Below are 7,178 nucleotides of genomic sequence, written 5' to 3' on the forward strand. Positions count from 1 at the left end.
CTTAGGAAAACATTTTAGGAAAATGTGTCATTACAAAATCATATACAATGAAAGTAAGGTTTGGAGGTATTTGATACTTTGGGGGAAGGACACATAATGACACCAGTAGAGCAGAAATCCAATGAAAATTGTCTCATGATGGAAAATGCACATTCCCACCTTTTTGGAATGATGTTGATAGCAATCTTCTAAAGTGATTCAGGATAAGGCTATATCCACCCAGTTAGTCCAGAATTCACTCCAAACATTGACCTTTTCCTCCTTCTATAGTTGTTAGATCTGAAATCAAGCAGCCTTAAAGCACACATCTGTAAGAAAATTTTGCAGAAAAATTAACCCCGAGAAGTTAGGTTATCTGTCACTGTAATGTGCTATTGCAAAATTAGATAATTAAATAAATTTACTATGTATTGGATATTATAATTCTGAGGTTATCCCTGAATCTCAAACTATGAAGGCAAAATTCCATGAGGAAGGCATGTCTAACCGTATTTTAGGCAGGTTAAAAAATATTAGGTTTAAGGGGAAAATTTTGTTTATAGTATTTGAGTCAATGTTTATGACATAAACTGCAACTCCAAGGCATGGTGAAAATATGGTACTTAGTAAGGCATTCAAGATCTACTGTCTACCTATTATCAAAAAGATAAGAGATAGCAAGTGTTGGTGAGGGTGTGGAGAAAAGAAAAATCTTATATGCTATTGGAGGAGATAAAAATTGGTATGGCCATTATGGAAAAAAATAAGGAGCTTTCTCAAAAACTACAGATAGAACATCATGCAATCCAGCAGTGCCACTTCTGGGTACATATCCAAGGGAAATTAAATCAACATCTCATAGAGATAACTGCACCCCATGTTTCTTACAGCACTATTCACAATAGCCAAGATACGGTATCGTTCTAGGTGTCCATCAGTAGATGAATGAACAAAGAAAAGGTGGTATGCATTATACGCATACACACACACACACACACAGATACAGTGTATGTATATAACATAATGAAATAATTTGCAGCTACAAAAAAAAAGAAGAAAATTCTGGCACTTACAGCAACATGAATAAATTTAGAGGGCATTATGCTAAGTGAAATGAGCCAGATGCACAAATACTATATGATTTCACTTACATGTGGAATCTTAAAAAGTCCAACTCATAGAAGCAGAGCATAGAAGAGGGGCTACTAGGGGCTGGACGGTTGGGGAAATGGGGGGATGTTAATCAAAAGGTATGAAATTTCATTCATAAGATGAATAAATTCTGGAGATCTAATGTACAATGTGTTGAGTATAGTTAATACATACTGTGTACTTGAAATTTGATAAAAGAGCAGATTTGAAGAACATATCACACTCACACTCACATATGCACATACACACACACAAATGATACGGTTGGTGATGGATGTGTTGACAGTGCTGATTGTCACATAATGTATATGTATATCAAATCATCACATCGTACACCTTAAATATATACCATTTTTGTCAATTAAGTATTTTAAAATTAAAAAGAAAAAAGATCTGCCATCTATGTTTCTGATGTTGCTTTCCACCATGTGCCTCTGTGAAGCCCTCACTCCAGGCATACGGACCATTGTCCAAACAAAACTGAACTCCTTCGCTCCTTGCCTAGAAAAATCCTAGCAGTTGTCGAAGGCTTGAATCAAACTTTAATTCCTTTGATGAAATTTACCCCAAATCTTTTTGCTCCTCATAATTTGTGATCTATTTCTTCCCACTTTTCCAAAATACAATTTAATTCTTTGCTGTGTTATAATTAGTTGTTTTTATGTTTGTAAAGCTAGTTCCACATTTCTCATGGCTGGAGTTGGACAATCACCAAGGCAGAATAATTAAAGGGAAAAAAAAGATCATCTCTGACTTCATTTTAATATAGTGGCTAAGAAGTTACTTTTGGCAGAGTAACCTGTTTACGTTATGGTAGAAGGATCTCGAGGCAGGGCCAATGAGATTCCTTCTGTGTATTTTCTATGCTTCATACTTTAATTTGAAGTCTGTTTATCTCTGCTTTACCTCCCTGCCCCACTCATTCCACAGACTTCTTCAATACACACGGCATGGGTTAAAAAGTAGGCATAGTAGAAAAACATTTCTGGTAGGAGAATCAAAAATTTAAATATTGTTAATGCATCCATCTAGTTTTTTTGTTGGTTTGTTTAAGTAGTCTTTCCAATCCACTTATGTTTAGGCAGCCACCAATCAATCCTTTCCTTCACAATGCAGAAATGGATAAGGAAAAGTAACATTTGCCTTCCGTATCAAGCAGCTTGGAAAAGGGAAAATTCAAGAAATACAAATAAAAAAAAATTCTAAAAGTAATTTTGGATTTTAAACACCTATAGAATCATGAAGCAACTAACTTACCTTGGTCTGGTGGAGACAGACTTTAATCTACTCCTTGGCGGCAATTCAAGTTTACTTCTGCAACTGTTTATGATGAGCTTCATCTGCTGCCTTAGAGGCTTATTGGTTCATTTTGTTTTGTTTTTGTTTTTGCGTTTGATGATGCTCTTGTTTCCTTCCAACTGAGAAAAACAGAACAAATAAAAAACAGTTATTTACCAATCAGAACAAGTTTGTCAACTTTTCCCCTTCATAACATCTTACTTCCTTCACAGTAAATAAAACAGAATAATGTATTTATTTATTTTCTTATCTTGTTATTGTGGCTACTAGTACTACTATTATTAGGCCCTCTTCATGGGAATGTGAGCTTCAGGAGGAAAAGGACCTTCTTAGTATTGTGAACCAACAAACGGTTCTGTTACGTAGTAGATGCTCGAAAATATTTCTTATGAACAAATAAATTATTATACAATCAATTTTCTGTATCACCTGGGCTCAGCAAGGTGTTTTTCCAAAAGTACTATTTTTCAAATAATAAAGCAAGTACACAGAATAATTTTTCAACATTTACGAGGTAACCCGCTAATGGGGCTGGAACCCACGTCTGATTTCCCAGGTCTGGGAAGCCAATTGCACTCTGTATCTCAACACAATCTACCAGGGCCCTTTCAAAATAAACACAGGGACATTGTTAAACTAGAGGGTACTTTTGATTTGTCCTTTGCACTAGAAAAGTTTTCAGTATTCTACTTTAGGAAGCAAGTAACTGCTACACAAGTAAACACTTCTAGGCAAAAATAGCCGAACAGGCATAATCACTAGACGTAATTCCAATTTTGACTGAACTTGAACTCCAGATAGCTTGTTTTGCTCACAGGTTTATGTTCAGATATTTTTATTCCTCAGTAGTGATTTTCAGGCTCAAAACCCAAACAGTAATGTCCAATTATTATACTTTATTTCAATTTTTTTTGGTGTTAAAATGAGGAGTACAGGATGACTTAAATTGTTGGTTAACTTACAAGTTAAATGATTTTGCTTAAATGTCAATGGAGGAGTGGATTACTGTATAGAATGCAAGCACTTCAATAACAATTATTTTTTGGCTGCTTCTTCACTGTTGTATCCCAAGGACATAGAAAAATGCCTACCACATGGTAGGCACTCAGTGGCTATTGGATAAATGATGGTGTTAAAAAAAGTATAAATTTTCCAAGTCAATTTAAACTCTCTAGGAAATTGTAGCCAGTTAATAGAACCATTTTTCAGGAGACATTATAAGGAGTGAGAATGCCTTTGTCCACGTTGTTCTTCTGATTAAACACCCTTATTTTCTACTTTACCTGTTGAAAACTATGAACATTTTTAAGACTCAAATTGTGTTTGTCTTCTATGAGGTTGCCCTGCAGCAAATACTATTTTCTATGAAATCTCACTGCAATTTCGATCTATGTCATACATTTAGTATTACATATATTTTCTTTTTCTTTTTTAAAATGGAGTCTGTCTGTGTCACTGAGGATGGAGTGTAGTGGTGCCATCTTGGCACACTGCAATCTCTGCCTCCTGGTTTCAAGCAGTTCTCCTGCCTCAGCCTCCCAAGTAGCTGGGATTACAGGCGTGCATCATCATGCCTGGGTAACTTTTTTGTATTTCTAGTAGAGATGGGATTTCACCATGCTGGCCAGGCTGGTCTCGAACTTCTGACCTCAGGTGATCCACCTGCCTCTACCTCCCAAAGTGTTGGGATTACAGGCGTGAGCCACCAAGTCTGGCCTGTGTTACATATATTTTCAACTTTCTGTCTCAATTTCGTTATTATGCTAAGAAAAATGTAGGTCTTTGGGGCTTTTTTTTTTTTTTTTTTCACATTTAGTTGAAAATTTTCACACTACTTGGCACTTGCTTAGCACATAATTGAGCTGCTTCTGGTTTCTCTATATTCTTTCCTAAATTAGGATTTACTGCAGTTACCAGCTAAACACAGACAAAAACAATCCAAAGGAATACTTTCTAAGAAAAAAAAATTAACCAATCAAATCAGAGCAAACGAATTACTCGAAATCATTGCAAATATAATTAACGGAATTATAGAATGCTAAAATAGGGTTCTAATAGAATAAATACATATAATTACAATTGTAGTTTGCTGCCTATGTCAGTTAGGATTTCTATGTGACAAATTACTCCAAAGTTTAGTGGCTTAAAACAAAAGGCTTTAGTTTTGCTCTGGAGATTACAGGTTAGCTGAAACTTTTTACTGATCTGGTCTTTGCTCGTGTGATTTGTTCTGGGCTCACTTATGCATCTATGGGCAGCTGACTGGCCAGCTGAGGGCTGGCTGGTCTAGGATAACCTCAGTTACATCTGGGACAGTTAGTTCACTGTCCACTTGGTTGCTAGATCCATGTGTTTATAATTCTCCATCAGGTTAGCCCAGGCTGTTCACATAGTGGCTGGGCAGAGTTCAAAGAGGTAGAGGGGCCTTCTCTTGCAACTAAACACTATCACCCCCCACATCCTATTAGACAAATCAAGTCAAAAGGCCAGCTCAGATTCAAGGGGTGGGAGAAATAGACTTCTCGTCCTGATGAGAGGAGGTGTGAAGTCACATTACACAGGGCGTAGGTGCAAGGGAGGTGTAGAGAAGCAGAACTCATGCTAAGTTTTTACTCAAATGACATATAACCCTTAAAATTATTTCTTTTTATACCAGACTTCACAAAGTATCAGTGGAGAAGTTTCTGATATTAATTGGGGTGTTGGTACTAGATAGCCTTGAAGGTGTTTTCCAACATTAGGATTCAACAATTCTATGATTTCACCCACAAAAACTAGAAGGGATGAAGGAGGGAAATTTCAATCAATAAAATGCATGGCTGAAATTCTGTGAATCAGGAGATTTTCCAAAAAAATGTTGTTTGAAGTTGGATGAAAGTGAATCCTTCCTGCTGCTTTTGTTATGAGGTAAGTTATTCAATCATGTAATGTGACAATGGCTGTGCAAGCAGCAACTAAAATTTTGGATAGGATGTAAACAGCTAATTGCAACACAGACAACTCCCAGCACAATTGTTTTAGTCCTTGGAATAGACCACAAAGCCAGGGACCCAGAACTAAACCTAGACCATTAAAACATCCCAATATATTGCTGGATCCATTTCAAAGAGCTGGATGGCTTTTTCTTTTAGCTTAGTCATGGCTATTTACTTGACTGTATTTAAGAGGTGCAGAAAGAACCATTTTGCTATAGCGTAAGCACTTGCTTGGGGATTCCTTAAAAGGGAATCAAGGACTATACCAAACTTGGCTGATGGATTTTAAATGGTTTGTTGAGTCTTCAGAGCAGAAGTGATGTTCACATAAGAAACAGTATCCTAGAAGAGCACAGCCCCATTGGTAATATAAGTAGCCTTCATTTGAACAGAAGTGAATCAATCATTGGTACCTTAAGTTGCTCAGATTTTCTAAGTAGAGCGAAATAATTTCTGCAAAGCAGGCTGGAGTGTTTCTGAAAGAACAGAAGACTACTATAGTAATGATAGCCTTGAAATTAGTACCTGTGTCTGATGAGCTATGTCTAGGTGATGAGGATATGATGACCTCAATGGAAGCATTTTGTTGAGTAGGGTTAAGAGCCAGTTTTTACAAGATTAAAGGTTGGAGTTTATAATGTAAGGGTAATTTAAGTACAGACAAGACCTCTGAAAGATAATTGACCTTCTGAAATATTTAAGTAATGTTTGTCAATTTTTTTAAATATTATTTTTGAAAGAGCCTTTTTAGACATTTTGTTTCTAATTGCCATACCCAAGAAATTTTAATACCATACAGATGCATGTGTAGAACCATGATTATACATAAAAAGGATAAGACGTTTTTAATTCATAAGAACAGATTTTTGCCTCTGTGGGGGTGATACCACTCCTGTTGAGAATGCATGTTTTAAAGAGACAGCTGTTAAATCCATAACAGCAGGGTTGGATGGAGGATGACAGAGCCAACAATCAGTTAATTCAAAGTGATAGAAATGGTCTGAAGAAAATGCACAAGAGAATTTTGTTTCTCTTTGAGCAACCGAAGACCACAGGTGCCCAAAGTAAAAAGATGGAGAGGAAGCATGTTGAGAAATTGGTCTCTTGTCAATATGGTATGCTACAGTACTACAGCAGGCAAGGTTAAAGAAGAGCGAACAGAAAGGAATAGGATGAAGAAGAATCACAAAACTGATTTTGTTTGTTCATGCTGGATGGCAGTTTTCTATTCCCTAGAGCTTTCTGATTTTAGAAGACAGTTAAGAATCCTCAACCGAAAGTCTCCTAATTCAACAGACTCTCAGCAATTAAAAGAAGATGATATGTAGTGGTCAAAAGAAAATGATGTCTGTCTTTTTAAGAAACATGAATCCAAGGATCAACTTCTTGGAATTTTACTGCTGTGGTGGTTGTTACCATACCTGGTAAGGTCCTTTCCGTAGAACGGTAAGGGTGGATTTTTTAATGAGGTTCCTTTAAGAAGACTACATTTCCATGTTCCAGGTCATGAGTAGTTATCTTAGAAATGATTTTTGTACCTGTTTAATGATAAGACTGGTGATATCTAGTCATATCCATTTACCATAGGGAAGTATCCTAAATTCCTGGGGTGGCCTGGTATTAAGCCCTAAGAAAGAATCTATGTATGTCATCAAGGCTTATGGCAATATCTTAGGCCTTGGAAGTTCTAAAGTCTCTGAGCGCGTTGCCAATTTTTGGTTTTGAATTACCTTTGTTATCTCTACTCTATAAAGATTGCAATCAATAAAGATT

The sequence above is a fragment of the Chlorocebus sabaeus genome, chromosome 11, assembly GCF_047675955.1.
Source record: "Chlorocebus sabaeus isolate Y175 chromosome 11, mChlSab1.0.hap1, whole genome shotgun sequence".
Classification (NCBI taxonomy): domain Eukaryota; kingdom Metazoa; phylum Chordata; class Mammalia; order Primates; family Cercopithecidae; genus Chlorocebus; species Chlorocebus sabaeus.